This window comes from Ambystoma mexicanum, unplaced genomic scaffold (assembly GCF_040938575.1).
Source record: "Ambystoma mexicanum isolate Mex_15411 unplaced genomic scaffold, UKY_AmexF1_1 Mex_scaf38, whole genome shotgun sequence".
In the NCBI taxonomy this organism is placed as follows: domain Eukaryota; kingdom Metazoa; phylum Chordata; class Amphibia; order Caudata; family Ambystomatidae; genus Ambystoma; species Ambystoma mexicanum.
The window spans coordinates 1,736,646-1,754,702 of NW_027182453.1; the positions used below are offsets into that span (position 1 = coordinate 1,736,646).

General features: G+C 45.5%; 1 pseudogene; it reads right to left on the bottom strand.

Annotated features, from left to right (window-relative positions):
- The window catches only part of LOC138559115 (zinc finger protein 585A-like), a 540,244-nt pseudogene extending 529,844 nt beyond the window's left edge, over positions 1 to 10,400 (bottom strand).
- Between the last annotated feature and the right edge of the window lie 7,657 nt (positions 10,401 to 18,057).

Below are 18,057 nucleotides of genomic sequence, written 5' to 3' on the forward strand. Positions count from 1 at the left end.
GAAGGGAACTGTTGTGATGGGTCTATAGTTGTTGGCGTTTTCTGGATCTAGAGTAGGTTTCTTTAGAAGAGGGCGCACCCAGGCTTCTTTTAGGCTGGTAGAGACTGAGTTTGAGTTGAAGGAAGCATTGATGAAGGATTTGAGGAATGGTGCTAGTGTTTCAACGCAGTCTTTGACTAGTTTGGCGGGGCAGGCGTCGCCTTTGCAATTTGAGGGTTTGTTTCTGTTGACGATATCGATTACCTCTTTATCTGAGACTTCTCTAAATTTGAAGGGTGTAATGTGACTTATCTTTTTGTTCTCAATCACTGTTTCCTTTAGGGATGCAGCTAAGATTTCCTGAGTGAGATTTTTGTGATGGTTTAAGATTTTAGCTTGGAGGAGTTTTTTTAGAAGGGCTGATTGTATGGTGTTACACCAGGCTTGGTCTTTGATAATCTCTTGGGACTTGGTGGCCGGTGTGGAGAGTTCCTTGAATATAGCGAAGAGCTCTTTGGATTCTGAGGTGGCGTTGGAGATTCTATCATTATATGATGCAGATTTGGCTGCTATAATGCTTTTTTTGTATTGGGTGGCCAGTGATTTTTAGGACGATAGTGAGGAGGCATTGGGCGCTTTTTGCCATAAGTTTAGGGCTTTGCGTTTTTTGGTTCGTAGTTCTTTTAGTTCTGCTGAGAACCAGGTATTGGAGTGTTTGGAGTTTTTGGATTTTTTCTTTTGTAGGGGGGGCGATGATGTCTATGGCAGTGCTAATGGTAGTTTTGTAGATATATGCCAGTGCAGCTGGGTCAGATGAGGCAGGGAGGTTGTTCGTGAGAGGGACTAGATAGGGTGAGATGCTTTCTTTGGTGAGGTTCTTGGCGCTCCTGGCCATGGCTGGGGGTGCGGGCGTAAGTTTTCTTTCCGAGTTGTTAGGTAAGGGGATGAAGAAGTGAATGAGAAAGTGGTCGGACCATGGGGTAGGCGTGGTGGAGCTGATGTCAATGCCGCAGTTGTGGTCAGCTACCCAGTCAAGAGTGCGCCCTTTACTGTGGGTAGGATGGAGAACTTTTTGTACAAAGCCCATTTCTTGGAGAGCTTGTGCTAGCTTGGTGGATGGTTTATCTTTCTGGTCGTGGAGCCCCAGGTTAAGGTCTCCTAGGAGAATGGTTTTGGTGGTGGTTTTAAGGTTTTCACCTAGCAGGTGTGTGAGGTTGTCCTGGAAGTCCAGTAACGGGCCTGGTGGGCGATATACTAGATTAAGAGTGATAGTGGTGTTGGGAGATAGTGCGATCTTGGCTGATAGCGATTCAATGTTGTCCCCTAGTTTGGCGGGACTTTGTCTTAATTCAAGGTGGTCTTTCACTATGACTGCCACTCCTCCACCTGTGGATGATGTTCTGTCCTGTCTGAGGATGGAGTATCCAGGTGGGATGGCTAGTGAGATTGCTGGGCCGGCGGCGATGTGTAGCCAGGTTTCGGTGATGGCGAGAATGTCGAGGTCAAGGTTGGTGAGAAGGTCATGGATTTCGGTGGCGTGGGCGGGGAGGGATCTGGCATTAATTAATGCACACTGTAAGTCTGGGCAGGGCGTGGGAGTGGTATTGGGCCTTTTGGCTACTTTCTTGGGAGTGGACAGTTTCTTGTGTTCAGGTGTAGCTTTGTTTTCAAATCTGCTTTGAGGGGTTTCCTGTGAATGTCTGGAGCGGAGGCCTAATCTTAGATTTCTAGAGTTCGTGGTTCTGGGGCGTGTTGAGAGATGGTTGGGTTTGTGTTCTGTGGGTTTGGTGAAAAATGATGGGAGGAAAGGCGTAGGGGGGATGAGTGCGGATGGTGCGGGTGTGATGTTGGCCATGATGGGTGAGCACAGGGTAGCAGTCATCCGTGGGAGCAGTCAGTTAGGGCACAGTGTGGCAATCCGGTAACAGAGGTTTGGGCACAATGCTGCGGTTCACTAGCAGTGTAGGGCACAGACACAATGCAGCAGTTTACTAGCAGTGTGGGGCACAGGGGTGTGCCTTACAGTAGTGGCAATGCAATACAGCAAATCACTAACATTTCTGGGCAGCGTCTAGGAGTTACGCCAGCGCTGAGTCAATCGGGAGAGCAGATACGAATGTCAATCTAAGGAGCAGCGTACATTTGAATGCGCATATGGATGCTCTGTAATGCATCGTAGAATGGCATAATGGTACTCACAGCGGTGTTTGTCCATGATGATGCAAAGTTCGTTTGTGGGCATCCTAGACAACTCGCCACGCGCCGAACGCAGCGAACAGGGGCAAACAGGGCCTTAGAATGGCCTTTGATGCTGGCCGGCTCTTCCGCCTGCCGGCGTTGTCTTCAGCGGGCGTGGGCGACCAAGTTACTTCACTGGCGCGTGCCCGTTCAAGTGTCTCTCAGGTTGGTCTTATTGCAGCAGTTCGGTATAGCGTTGTTATACTTGCATGCCTTTCTTTTGATTAATAATGTTTTTCTTTCTCCCTAGGTGTGCTGAGCTTCAGCGTGACAAACTGGTCCAGTTGGGCCTCGCTGATAAATGATGGCGTGTGATGAGCACTGTAATGAGGTAAGTAAGTGCAATGCGCAGCACTGCTTTGTCTTGCCTTTGCTAACCTGTTTTCTTTCTTCCCTACAGGTCGCGGTGCTTCTCCAGCGTGTGTGGAACTCCTGAGCGGTGCGGCCAGGAGGCGACCAGCCAGGTAAGTTTCTTGTACTGTTCGTAGCTTAGCAATGCCAGAGTATGCCTTTTCTAATATTGTCTTCTCCTTTTCTCTTTCAGGTTTTTCAGAAGTTATGCGGTGTCCAGAAGAAGCTGTTCACTGGAGCTGGGAGGGGTTGACAGGATGGAGATTGCAGGTAAGATGCTGCTAACGATGTCCCTTTTGTCTCCTCTGCAGGTTTGCCACACCCAAAAAAATATACCGCATAGCTTAGTTCCTAGGAACCAAGCTATGTTGGTCCCTCCATGTTAGCTGCAGGCCCAAATGAAAAAAGTAGTCCCCTTTTACACAGGTTCTTCAAAGAGTATGAGCCTGGCCCCTGAGGAGCCAGGACTGGCTCCAAGAGAGTCTTGGGAGTGGGTGCCAGGCCTTCAAGGCCTTAATGGAGCCCAGAGCCCTGATCCTACCTGGCAAGTGGACTTGCCAGTGGTGGGTTTGCGGTAAGGGTTGTGACAATCTCCAACTAAGCCAAAGTCTTCTTCCCGATCTGACTCTTTAGAAACTGGATCAACCACACAGGGTTGTACCTCACACTCTGCCTCAGCAGGTGGAGGAGTCACAGGTGTGACTTTGGACAATCTTGGGGATGTGCTTGTTGGAAGCACAGGGATGCCATCTGTCTTCTTCTTGGAGGTCTTTGGTTTCCCCTTTTCCTCTTTCTTTCCAGAGATAGCAGTGAGCAACTCCTGTGGAGTGGGGGTGATAGCTTCCTCTATCTCTTCCCCTCGAGAGCCTCTCAAGGTCCTCTCCCTAGCAGGCCTAGTGAGCTCATGTTACCTTTTATTGGGAGGCCTGGGGGTACTGACACAACTCCAAGAGTTTTCAGGTCACTACCCACCAGGACTCTCCCAGGCACTTCACTCTGCACACTAACAGGTATTTTGACAGTCATATCATCACACTGTATGAGAGCTGGTAACTGGGGAAGCATTTGCACAGGGCCTCCAGCTAACTTGGTTAGGCATGTGGGTGTCTTAGCAACATCCTCCACCTTGAAAAATGTTTCATCAACCACAGTTATGCTGGCTCCACTGTCTCTGATGGCAGGAGTCTCCTGGCCATTCACAAGAACACTATCTTTATAATACTCTTTAGTATTATCTGGGATGGAATTATAGACATCTAAATTCTGTTGTTCCCACAAACCCAGGGACACTAAAGAAACACTAGCTGAGACTCTCATGGGTTCATCAGCCAGTAGGTGAAAGTTTCCACTTGCCATAGGTACTTCTTCCTCTGGGGAGAAGGCTAAGGAGACAGTGTGGAACCCTGAAGGTTTATCCTTACATCTGGGATCCCCTTTCACATGGTCTGTTGAACCACAAACATAACATTTCCCAAATGTTTTGATGAATGGGGGTTTATTCTGACCTCCATCTGGTTTGGGTCCAGATGGTGTACTAGCCTGATTCAGTTGCCCTTGTTGTTTACCCTTATGTTGCTGTTTGTGGCGCTCTTTTGGATTGGAGGTATTAGAATTCTCCTTGCTATCTTTCTTTGGCTGCTTTCCCTCATCCTTTTTCTGAGTTGCCCCAGAATCCTTGTGAGTGGCCCTGTTGGCAAACCACAAGTCAGCAGCCTTAGCTAACTTTTTTGGATCTATCTCCTTAGAATCAGCCAAGTGCAGTCTGAGCTCAGGAGAGCAGGCATCATACATTGACTCCAGCATAAGATTTCTCATACATACCTTCATAGGTGTTTACTCTGTAACCCTTAACCCAACCATCTATGTTTTTCAAACATTCACATACCCAGGTATCCCAAGGGGTACTGTCATGCTTTTTGAGGGTCCTAAACCTCTTAAGGTACTGGGTTAGGTATTTCAGACCCACTCTCCAGACTTTGTTTCTCTAACAACCTTTCAATTAACTCTGACTTTTTGCCTTTAGCAGAGAGATTCCTATCTCTACACAGATTTTTCAATAATCCACAGTGTAACTAAGGAGGGTCTCCTGACTGTAGCTTTCCATATCAGACATGATTAAAATTGCTTTTTAGTGATGTTTAGCGTTGTGGTTAGTTGATCCAAGGTAATAGCAGCACTCTAAGTGTAATCACTATACTTGATCCTCACTGCTGTACACCAGTGTTAGGCAGAATCACATGCAGTACCCTTTGGAAACACCACACACAATTAAGATTACAAGTGACATTACAAATCCACCTTTGGTACAAGCCTGTATTACCCAGTAAAGTGGTAGCGATGGCTGAGCAGCCAGACTTATCTCAAGAGTAAAGTGAGCAGTACCAGTAGTTACAAAAAGGACAGCAATTACTATGGTTCAAACAAACACTGACTCAATGTTTCTGAGTAAAAGAAAATACATTTATTTACACAACATTTATAAAACAATTCACTAAAGTAAAGCAGTTGAGAAATCACACTCTTAATATAATACACACCACCCGATAGATTCTGGACAAGTTAAGCTCAAAATGAAGTGAGAGCAAAATGGCACTCCAGCAATTTAAAAGGGGGGGAAAGAGAAGGTTAGACAAAAGGTAAGCAGCACCAACAAGTAAGTAAGCAGGGCAATCTAGAAAAGGCAACTACGGTGAGGAAATACAAACAAGAGGCCTGAGCCAAAGTCAATGGGCCAGAGTCTTTGCAGAGGATCACACAGTTCAGAGTAGTTTGCGGTTAAGTCTTTGCCAAGAGTTTGAAATGAAGTTGATTGGAAGAAAAGTTACTTTAAAGAGTAGAGAAGGACAAGCCCTCGGATTGGTGAAAGATTTCAAACACTTTCACCGTGGTTGGACGCAACGAACAACCGGCTAGCACAGTACCTTTAGAGCAGAAGAATGCTGTAGCTGAGGTAGACGTTCCTGGCAGATCCTGCAGGTTCACGGTTCCTGAAGCGACTGCCAGACTGACACGAAGGAGGAAGACTGGAGGGTCCTACACTGCCCAGGGAAGAAACCAGCAGCGGAGCAAAGCGACAAATAAAAGGTGCGCTCCTCAAAACCCAAGCAGGGTCCGGTCCCCCTGGCTATCCGGTTCACTGTAGCTGTGCACAGCAAATTCGACCAGAAGAGGGAGGCCTGGCTTGGAGTTTGGTGAACTGGTTGGTCCCACCAGCTCAAGGGGAGAAGATTCCTTGCAGATCTTCCCTGTTGTCGAAGTTTGGAGATTCGGACCCGCAGCAGGGCTTCACCGTGAGGTTCAGTCGTGGTAGTGGTTCTGTTCTTTCAGCTTCTCTTCGGTTCTCTCGATCCAGTGGTGACTCTGCCTTTCAAGCCACTGAGACCTGCTTTTTATGCAGTTTTCCCCCATTCACACAGCCTGGCTGTCAATCACACAGCAGGGTGGCTGTCCTGGTGGTACAGTCACCTAAGCCAATCATACAGAGTGCGACATGGGTCTCCAAGGAGACCCTGTGCAGGGAGTCTCAAACCCCTTCCTCACATCCTGTCCCTCTCAGACATTCAGGCACCTAAGGAGGGATTCTGTGCAGAAGCCCGCCAAAGGACGGCAAACAAATGAACCAAACCTGGAGTAAAACACGAGAAAGACCTTTACAAAAAGAAATTGCAAATAAAGCCAGCCGGAACTGAAATAAAATAAAAGGGGTTGGAAATTGTAAAATGTTGTGTATATGTGTGTGGTGTTTTATATGTGTGGGGGGTGACCTCAGTATCCTACAGAATTGTTATTGTGAGATTCTCCTTTCTTACGATATTTGGGAATTTGAGGATGCAAGATTTAAATTCCAATGATTCATTAATTGGATTGCATTCAATGGGCTTTATTTTATTTTACTCTTTTATTATTTTTTATGGATTGGTTCTTTGAAGTTTATTACGTGGAATGTAAACGGGCTAAATTGCCCTAAGAAAGGTTGAAATGTAATGGCTAGATTACGCCGTGAGAAAGCAGATGTAATTCTTTTGAAAGAAACTCATTTGACAGATAATCCAGATACATTTTATGAGGCATCCATGAAGGTTCTGTTAAATTGTTATTCAGGAAGTTCGAGAGGAGTGGGTTTATTTATTGGGAAAAGACTATGGGCCTCATTACGAGTTCGGCGGTAGCCATGCCGCTATTGGCGGCATGGCTGCCGCCGAAATCGCGTCTGTGTCCAGGTCCTCAGAATGAGGACTTACCGGGCCATTCAGAGTTCGGAAGGCCCTGTAATTCCTCCCTCCAAGGACCCGGACACGGTCCTTCCCCATTCCCATTTCAGCCCCCATAGGGCTGAATGGGAATGGGAGAGGGAGCAAACAACGGGCCATTACGAGAGGGCCCGTTGTTTGCTACCTCTTTCCCCCGCGGGACCCGCTCTGCACGTCTGGTAAAACCAGACGTGCAGAACGGGTCCCGCGAGGGGAACTCGTAATCGGGCGGTACAGGTTGACCCGTACCGCCCGACTCGTAATGCGGGCCTATGTATGGATGTTGAGAATGTGATTATGGATGCGGATGGTCGTTTTTTATTATCAGACGTTAAACATGAAGGGAAAGTATTGACGTTGGGGTCGATATATAGTTCATGCTCTAATGGCATTAGTTTTTTTGAGGAGCTGAAGGATTCTCTGAAAAACATGAGTGGTGAACACAATGGTCTTGGAGGTGATTTTAATTGTATTCTAGAAGCCACTTTAGATAGGCTATCTTTGTGCAGGTTTACAGGTTATGGGTTAAGTCGTGCTTTTCGTGAATTTATTGATACTTTTGCCTTGGTAGACAGTTGGAGATTGTTGCACCCAGCCGAGAAAGGATTCTCCTTTTTATCTTCGGTTCATAACTCCCATTCTAGGTTGGATTACTTATTGATTTCGGAAAGATTGGTTGATGTGGTAACTGATGTGGTAATAGGGGAACGGTGCATCTCTGATCATTCATCGGTGAAATTGATCATGAATCGGAGTATGTTCAGACCTACTAATATTAAATGGAGGCTTAAAACGTTTATATTACAAGAGGAGAAAATATGTGATGCAATCAATGCTTCCATTGTCCATTTCTTTGAGGATAATGTGGACTATGCTGATTGTTTGGTGGTGTGGGATGCCTTTAAAGCAACTATACGTGGAGAATTGATTAACTGGACAGCCAGAGCGAGGAGGGAGGGTGAGATGAAAGTTAAAGATCTGGAACTTGACCTAAAGAAATTGCAGCCGTTGTATGCCTTATCTGGTAAAGGTGCGGATAGGTTAAAGATGGAGTGCGTTAGGGATAGATTAAAGAAAACCTTGGATGAACAAACTGAGAAAGGGTTATATTTTATGCGGCAGATGTTTTGGGAGGAGGGGGATAGGGGAGGACGACTATTGGCTAGAAAGCTGAAGAGTTTGTCAGAGAAATCGTTCATACAAAAGATTGAGGATGAAACGGGAAGGTTGGAGATTAAAAGCGTTGATATTTGTGAATGCTTCAGACTTTTCTATGTTTCTCTTTACTCGGATGCGTCACAGGTTCAGGAAGACACATTGACAGAGTTTTTTGCTAAAATTGACATTCCTTGTTTGTCTGAGGAAGGTAGGGAGGCACTTGATGCTCAGATTTCAGAAATGGAAGTAGGGGATGCTATTTGTCAACTCAATTTGGGTAGGTCTCCGGGTTCAGACAGATCGCCCGTGGAGTTTTATAAGTCCTTTGATTCAGTTCTAGCGCCCAAGTTGTGTGTTTTATTTAATCGGTTTCTCTCGGATGGGGTGTTATGTACCTCGATGCAGGAGGCGATTATTACATTAATTCCAAAACAGGGGAAAGATTCTTCAAAATGTGCTAATTATCGTCCTATTTCTTTGTTAAACATAGATGTAAATGTTTTAGCAAAAGTCATGGCTAAGAGGTTACAAAAATATACAGGAGACTTAATTGGTGGTTCATAAGTGGGGTTTATGGACAACAGACATGGATATGATAACATTATGACATTGTTGAATATGATAGCGTGTAAGTTTGCATTTCACTGTCCTTGACACACCTCCCTTCACAAGTGTGAAAGTGTGAAAAACGGCTTCCTTTTCAATCACCTCAAGCTGTACAGGCAAGGGGAGTGTGGGTTGGTCATACTTCCGCACTCCATACCATCCTTTCCATCGACTCTACCTCATGCTCTCAATTCCACTCCAGAATGCTCCCTCATTCATGTCTAGACACGAAACAACACCCAAATAGATGTCCAAGTGCAGATCCGGCGTTCCGTTGCTCCCCAGGTGATCTGGCAGGAGAACAACCAACACTACTTGTAGCTACCAATGTGCCTATTTAATTCACTTATAGAGCTCCACTCCTCCACATCTATAGCAAAGTGCTGTGATCCACCATACAGGTTCAATAGCGAATTACTAATTAACAGGAAAGCATAGGAATGTATTAACATAAAATAATAGGTGCATTTGTAGAGTGCAACCCCCTGCCCCTCCCCACTGGTGCATTTTGGTGTTATAGACAGATGCTAACCGATTTTCATTGTTACACAACTCAGCGGTACTCGTTCTGTTAATCTTGGATGGATGAAGGGCTGAGTGGACCAGTGACTATGAGGACACACACATGGATCCTTCTAGAGAATGCCTTAGTCCACTGAGCCACATATATGGACCCTAAACCTGGACCTGGACACCACTTCCAGGATGAGGCAGGAAAGAGAAATAGAGACAAGACAGGAGAGAAGGGCACATGAAGGGTCCAGGAACGCAGGGTGGGAGACAGGCTATCACAGAAGCATAGAACAACCTGTGCAGAGAAACAAACTACAGGAGTTATTTACCTTTTCAGTGCCTGTGCTTCTTACGTTGTGCAGAGTAGGATGACACAATAGTGTGTTTAGATCTAGAAATGGAAGACATTCTTACGTTAGTAATTAAATACTACAAACACAAGACATCTCCACTCCCCACAAGTAATGCATCCTCCAACACATACACAGAAGACAGGATTAACTGGAGGTTTATGAAGAACAAGTAGAGACAACTTAACACAGCCAAAAAAGATGATTGCTTTCTCACCAAGAGGAGTGAATAGTCGCTGGTCACTGACCTACAGCAAATTATTCCCCAATTATTCCTTAAAAGATTGTGAGGGATTCAGTGGTCAACATGTTTTAAAAATATGTGTGGAACTATGTTCCCTCACCCTGCCCCCATTTCTGCCAACTCCTCCATACTCATGGGTCCTTCCTGTCCTCCACTGAACCCTGCAACATTGTGTTTTACAACAGTTCTATTAAAAGTGAGGAAAATGAAAGAAAATGGATTTAAATGACCACCATTAGTGTGTCATTATCCCATTCAGCCTGCACCTTCATGCAGCATCCCCTTCACCGGTCACACCTCTTAAGAAAACACACACACACGCACACCCTTCCCATTGCCTGCAAACAGGATCCCACAATCATTCATAGGCAGATCCAGATCACTGTCAAACTGGGCTTCTTAGCTGTTTGGCAATGGGTTTACATCCCAGTCTATCGAAATAAATTATCCCTTTTAAACACGTGAGAGATGAGATAGAGCAGTGTAATGCAACACTGGCTTGATACCGGGAAGGCCCAGGTTCGAGTCTCCAGTAGGGATGCATTTATAAACAAAGTATCCTTTAAAAAAGGTAACGGCGTACCCTTTAGTTCCCGCCCACTTTGACTGCTGGATATATTTCACATTTGAAACTAGTGTTTGATGTCCCAGGAAGACGAAAAGGAGCCCATCCCCCCGCTCGGGACCTCGAGGAGTGACTGCTGATTGGCCGAGATAAAGATCGGCCAAGCCGAGCCGCAAACCCGAAGAACAGACATGCGCACTGGTCAGATACTGATCCTCAGAGCGTGCGTTGAGCCGAGATACTGATCTTTTGTGCATGCGCAGTAAACGCACGCAGAGCCGTGCCTGCGTACATCGCGGAACAAATTGAGCATGATCAGGATCACGCAGAGGAGTAAACGTGCCGCGCGCTGAGCCAGCAATAGCAATAGCAGGTGCTGAGTGCTGAGAGAATCCCCAAAGTATGCTCGGGAAAAGGAACAAACTGCGCATGCTCAAAGATCAGTCATAAACGTGCTGAGCGCTGAGAGCGTTGTATGCTCGGGAAAAGGAACCTAGCTCCCAAATCACAAGCTACTCACCCGCCAAGCCTCCAGCACGCCCATTCGTTGCAATTGGCCTCTCACCCGCCAAAAATAAAACCGTGTGTTTTCACCCGCCTTTGTGACACAAACGGTTGAGAGCTATACAGCAATAGCACATGTGTGGTGGCCTTGAAGGACAACAGGACGCCTGGAGAGGTTCTAACTGTATTTATTGAAGGAATACAAAAGGTGGATATTTGTTGTCCATGTATAGGGCAGGAGCAGTACTCACAGTTGCAGTCAGGGGCCTCCCAGTTACTTCACTGGCGGCAGGGTGTGTACATGGATAGCATGCTGTAGGCTTCCAGGGCACTCATGAGGCCTCCTATGGCATTGGACTTACGCTCCTGGAAGCCAGGCTCCATAGCCTTTGTGATCTGTTATTTAGACGTCTCCTTATCAGGAGCAGCGCTGGAGCGGACCGCTTCCCTGGTGCTCCGCCAATGTTCTACTCGGAGCGCGGGTCCTCGCGATCTCGTTGGCCCCAAGATCTCGCAAGACCACGCTCCTGAGATCTCGCGACGTCTCCACACACCTCCTTTGATGAGAAAACGATGGATGGTCATTCCATGACAAAGTCTGCAAATTTGCTGGGGTTTCTTTTCTCTCTCTTTGCTCTGCCTTGATCTAGGAGCACAGCAGGGTTGTGAGAGCACTCTTGGGGAGATGTTATGTTATGTTAGCGGTACTTGTATAGCGCACCGTCACCAATGGAATTGGTCCCCAGGCGCTCTGGCGGATCTGTAAACAGAAAGGGTGGGTAGGGTTAGTCAGGAAGAGGGGAGAAGGAGAGTGGGATAAGTTTAGTTTAGTTTAGTTTAGTTTATTATTTATAATGCGCTGTTATACCCAGGGGTATCAGGGCGCAGCATGTACAAGAATATGCGAAACTTGGTTACAAGGTGTAAAAAGTACAAATTGGCGTAGGGAGAATGTACAGAACAGCAGAGAAAACAATCAATATATACAATATATACACAATAGGAGTGGCAAGCATACAAGTGCGGATCACATGGGGAGTAACCTTGGCATTTAGTTGTCTGGGAGGTCCTTCATTTTCAGCCATGAGATGACCTTAGAGCGGAAGTTCAGGTAGGGCATGTCTGCTCTAAAGTTAGGGGGCAAAGAGTTCCAAAGTTTGGCTGCTTTTACCGGGAAGCTGTTACCTCCTATGGTGGCAAGTTTATAATTTGGGATAGAGAGGCAGTCTTTGTAAGCCGTTCTGAGGGGTCTCGCGGAAATTTGTCTCTGGAACCTGTTGATCAGGTAGATCGGGGCGGCATTGTTAAGGGATTTGTAGGTGAGTGAAGCCGTTTTTAGGAGAATTTTATCTCTGGTGGAGAGCCAATTGTTCTGTTGACTGAGTCCTGATATATGCTCTCTTCTGGGGATACCTAGAGCTGCTCTCAGGGCATTATTCTGGAGAGTTTGTATCTTGCTAGTGGTAGCCATGGAGGATCCCAGGTAAAGGGCATTACAGTAGTCAAGGCGGGATAGTATAAGGGCTCTAGCGATTGTAAGACAGCTGGTATCTGACAGAAATGGTTTAGCTGAGCGGATAAGTTTGCACGTGTATGCAGATGAGGATGCCAGTGAACTCAATTGTCTTTTGAAGGAGAGGGTAGAGTCTAAGTAGAAGCCCAAAGTTTTAACCTCCTGTCCAACTTTAATGTTGTTCCCATCTATCTTGAAAGAGTTGTAGGCCGGGCTGAGTTTCCTTAGACTGTGTGTTGTGCCCATGATGATAAGCTCTGTTTTCTCATCATTCAGGCATAGTCATTCAGGCATAGTCTGTTGGCAGCATCAGCTCGGTATACACCGAGTGCTGGGCTTTGGTGCTAGTATCGGATCGGGCGAATGCTGTTGGTGAAGTTTATGTGTTGTTGGTGCTGTGTGGTAAAGTGCGTGCGGATTGCTGGCAAAGAGATGGTTGTGTTGTTTTGTGTGGGTTTAAGTATGCAGAAGATTGAGGGTTGGGTTAGTGGGATCAGTATCCTGATTTAGGTACTTATGGTTCCGTTAGAGTTGTATACCTGTTGGTTGGGATGTTGCTGGTTCCTCGTGGGCCGACTCGCTATGGTGGAGTTGCGCTGATCCAACTGTATCCTATTGAGTGTAGTTTGGATTGGTGGGTGCGTCTGAACCTGATCTTCAGGTGTGGGACCGGGTGGGTGATATCTATTCTCAGGTGATCTAGTGTGACCTTGGTCGGTTGAGGCTTTGAATGGTTCAGGGTCGGGGTTGTGTTGATGTGTTGTCCTAGTGGATCCGTCTTGGTGAGCTTGTGTATTCAGACATTCGTATCCTTCTGTCCTGACTGGTTCTTTGGTTTCCGTGGGGTGAACATCCTCGGGACTATTTTTTATTTGTAGTTTGCGTGGTGGGGCATTGTTTCCTGCTTTGTATTGGTGGACCGTGTGTAGTGATGAAACATTCTGTTTCTCACCCATTGCATTGGGGCCCATGATGCAGTGTTTCCTTTCCCTCTCTATGTTTTGTCCTTAGGGCTGTTGGGGTAGGTAATAGTTAAGGTCATGGTCCTCTTGATGATTCGTTCTAGTCTTTGTCTTAGTTTGCTGTGTTTGCTATCCTTGGTCGTATTGCGACTGTCTCCCGTTTGGTTCTTTGGTATGTCCTGGTATATTTACCTTGGCTTTTCCCATTGATTGATTGGTGTGTATCGCAGTCGCTCTAAACTCATTGATGTTTTTCGTTATCTCGGTGCCCCTGTGGCCAGTCTTTCTAGTTATGACATGAAGAACCATGTTTTGAGTAATTTCCTGAATAATAGGTGGTTTCTTGTGTTACGTATGTACTTTGGAAGGTCATTCCATGTTTTCGGGGCTAGGTGAGAGAAGGAGGATCCTCCTAGTTTTCTTTTGTTGTAGGGCTTTGGTTCCAGGCGGATGTACATGCTTGATCTGAGCGTTCTTGTTGGTTGATGTAGGTGCAATTTGTCTCTTAGGAACTCAGCGCCTTCATTGTGTACTGCTCTGTGTGTAATGCACATTGTTTGGAATTTTATTCGTTGTTTTATTGGTAGCCAATGTAGTGTTTTCAGTGCTGGTGTGGTGTGTTCTCTTCGGGGTAGTTTCAGAAGTAGTCTGGCTGCCACGTTTTGAATGCGTTGTAGTTTTTTTAGGAGTCGTTCAGGCATGCCTAGGTATAGGCTATTGGCATAGTCTACTTTGGACATGACGAGGGCGATGATGGTGGTTGTTTTGTTGGTGAACGATAGAAACGGTAAGATTCTCTTAGCCGCTCACAGGAGGAAGAAGCATTTCTTGAGGAGAGCGTTTACTTGTGGCTCTAGCGTGAGATTACTGTCCATCAGAACCCCCAGGTTTTTTACAATCGGTGAGGGTGCTGGGGTTGTCCCGAGTTCCCTTGGCCAAGGGATTAATTGGTTTTCTCCTCCATTTTTTGTGACAATCATTATTTCAGTTTTGCCTGGGTTGATTTTGAGGGAGTTAGAGTTCATCCAGAAGAATACATTGTGGAGGCAGTTTTCTAGCGTTGAGTTTCTTTCCGGGTTGTCTTGTATTTTGAAGATTATTTGTCTATCATCAGCATAGTTGTAGCAGGTGAGGCCGTGGCTTTTGATGATTCTGATCAGTAGATACAGGTATATGTTGAATAGTAGCGGGGAGAAGGCGGATCCTTGTGGTACTCCACAGGTGGAATCTCTCGGGCTGGATTTGAAGGGTTTCATCCATATGGTTTCTGTTCTGTTTGTTAGGAAAGATTTGATCCATAGTAGGGCGGTGTCGGTTATTCCAAGTCCTTCTAATCTCGTTATCAGTGCTCCAGATAAGATTTTTAGGTGGGAGTATTGTACTCCCTATTTTTAAACTTTGAGAGTAAATGTGATTTCAAGAGAGTAAAAATTACTTTTCTCCTTTGCAAGAGCGTAAAATGTATGTGACCTACAGCCGACGTGTGCAAAAACTGTATGGAAATCATTACCATGCAGCAGCTTTCTGCATTGTGAAAGAATAGACCTTTAATTATTTCTCTAAGGTCTGGCCATTTGATCTCTCCTGTATATATTTAAATGTTGAAAACACCGAAACCTGGCCAATTACATAGTAAAGCAAGCATGAATTATATTTGGCGTTTTGAGGTTCGATAACAGAATTGTCTTTTGATGGTTAATTAGTCCTTGTTTCCTGGAGCTATTACCACCTAATGGTATCCCAATGTTATGATACAACAAACAGTGCAGAGAGGCAAGGGCTCAATGCTAAATTCTATATTTATTGTCTCTGGAGGATAGCTCAGGGTCTTGGAAGCAAGACGACATGGACCAACACAGGTTCGATCCCCGGGTCCGTGCTTAGAAACCTCTGGGTATTAAGTGTATTATAAATAACATACATCATATATCTAATCTCATGGTCAAATGGTTATTTATATAGCACTTTCTGCAAAGCGCTGTACGTAGAACATATTTATCACAATTATCATCAAACTTAAGTTGGTACTCCTTTATCGACCATGAAAGGCTGAGTTGGCCTAGCCAGGATTCGAACCTGCAATCTATAGATCACGCACAGATCGCAGCAACGAGTGCTCAACCAGCTGAGCTAACTTATTGGCTAACATCCTTCAGAAGTCGGGTAACTGAATATCGAATGAGGTATAATAATCACAGTGCCTAGATGTTGGACGAACCATGTATGAAGCGCTGTATAAAGTTAAATACCGATCTGGATTATCACAGGGACAGGTTTTGCTGAGTTTCTATTTTAATTACAAATGTAATTTTCATTTGTTATTTTTTTTTAACAGCGCTTCCACTTCCTGGAGAGTCAGGCTTTGGATGTTTTAATTGTAGTCATGAAGATTTGCAAGGTTAGAACACATGTGATTGGTGTAATGACAATCACTCACCCTTGAACAATGACTCTGCTGCCACTGACCATTTATAGTAATGTACCCGATTGACTACAATGTTGAATGGATGTAAACTAGACATGCATAGACATCATTTTACACACTGTTTTTATAATTAGAGTGTTCATTAAATTATAAGAGTAAAAATGATCTGCCTCCGCATGATTATGCACACAGCACCGGAACTCAGAAAAATACAAGTGTGCAATACTGGTTTGCTTTCACTGGAAAAAGCATAATTTGTTAAAAAATATTAACTCTCAATTGCAAGTTTTCCATTTGATTAATTTTACAATACTAAAATGCTAGGAAAATAAATATGCACAGTGCTTCCATTTGCAACAAACAACACAGCAGAAGCAGAATGGAAAGAAACCATTCCTTTTGTCACAGTGTGCAGTTTCTTTTTTTGAAAGGCTTCGGATAAATACTTTCTGTTTCAGAGACTTTTATACATGGCTTGCAATTACCTCCATGCAGATAAAAATCAAAAGAAGCGATCTGGTTTCTGTCAAGTAACCTGACCTTTGCACTGCCCTCTGCTCTAATCTTGTGTGTAAAAGTACACAAGAAAATAATAAAGCTGTCGTATTTACAAGATTTTCATATGTAAAACTGCCTGGTACACACCTTATCTGGAGGCCTGCTCGTTATGAGAGTGTCATGGTTGACTGTGTCAAATGCTGCCGATAGGTCTAGGAGTATCAAGGCAGCGCTGTTGACCGAGTCTGCATTGATTTTTAGATCATCCCATATTGAAAGTAGAGCTGATTCCGTTCCTCTCAATGGTCTGAAGCCAACTTGTACCTGGTCTAGTAGGCCGTGCTCTTGGGTTGCTTTGTATATGTACGTTTCGAGCAGCTTGCCTGTATATGGGATATTGGAGATGGGTCTGTAGTTAGAGAGGTCCTCTACGTTTCCCGCTGTATCTTTGAGTAGTGGCCTGATGTATGCAGTTTTGAAGGCTTGTGGCACTTTGCCCGTTGCGATGGAATGGTTGCGGACATTCCTGTGGTATTCCATGGGCCTTCCTTGTTTGAGGATCAATTTGTATATGTCTGGTGGGCAGGGGTCTTTGGGGGACCCTGAGTTATTACTTTCATTCACCAGTTTGACAAATGTCTCCACTGATATTTCTGGAAAGCTTTGTAGTTTGTTTGGGTGCTCCTCCCGGGTGTAGGTTGGGGTCGTGGTCAGATCAGACGGTCTGCTTTGTATGGTTTGTTAGATGTCGGTGATTTTGTTTTTGAAGTGGTATGCAAGGTCGTTGCAGAGTTTTGTGGACAGAGTTGGTGTGTTGTTGCATCCCGGAGGGTTTTTGATTTCGTTTATGATTTTGAAGTGCTCTTTTTGGGTGTTTGGTGCTTCGAAGATTCGGTTGTCATTGTGTTTCCTCTTTGCTTTTTGTATTTCCTTTTTGTAAGCCCGGTAGTCTTGTAGGAATTTCAGTTTGTTCGCCGCGTCGTTTTGTTTTCTCCAATCAAGTTCTAGTCTTCGGTTTTTTCTTTTCATGGTGCTAAGTAGTGGGGTGAACCATTTTGCCATTGACCGTTTATTAGAAGAAGCAAAGGGTTTTTTCTTTGGCGATGTTGTCTATGGTACAGTCCGCGGCCATGCGTGAACACAGCACCCCTCCCTGTATATACAGTACACAGCAGTACTTCACATAGGTCACTCACTCACTGTGTTCAGTCCGGGAACCATGCGTGAACACAGCACCCCTCCCTGTGTATACAGTACACAGCACCACTTCGCATCTGTGTGCACACGGGTCAGTCACTCCCTGTGTACAGTCCGCGGCCATGCGTGAACACAGCACCCCTCCCTGTATATACAGCACACAGCAGTACTTCACATCTGTGTGCACACATTTCACTCACTCCCTGTGTACAGTCCGGGAACCATGCGTGAACACAGCACCCCTCCCCGTATATACAGTACACAGCACCACTTCTCATCTGTGTGCACACAAGTCACTCACTCCCTGTGTACAGTCCGGGTACCATGTGTGAACACAGCACCCCTCCCTGTATATACAGTACACAGCACCACTTCGCATCTGTGCGCACACAGGACACTCAATCCCTGTGTACAGTCCGGGGACCATGCGTGAACACAGCACCCCTCCCTGTATATACAGTACACAGCAGCACTTTGCATCTGTGTGCACACAGGTCACTCACTCCCTGTGTACAGTCCGGGTACCATGTGTGAACACAGCACCCCTCCCTGTATATACAGTACACAGCAGCACTTTGCATCTGTGTGCACACAGGTCAGTCACTCCCTGTGTACAGTCCGGGGCCATGCGTGAACACAGCACCCCTCCCTGTATATACAGTACACAGCAGCACTTCACATCTGTGTGGACACAGGTCACTCAC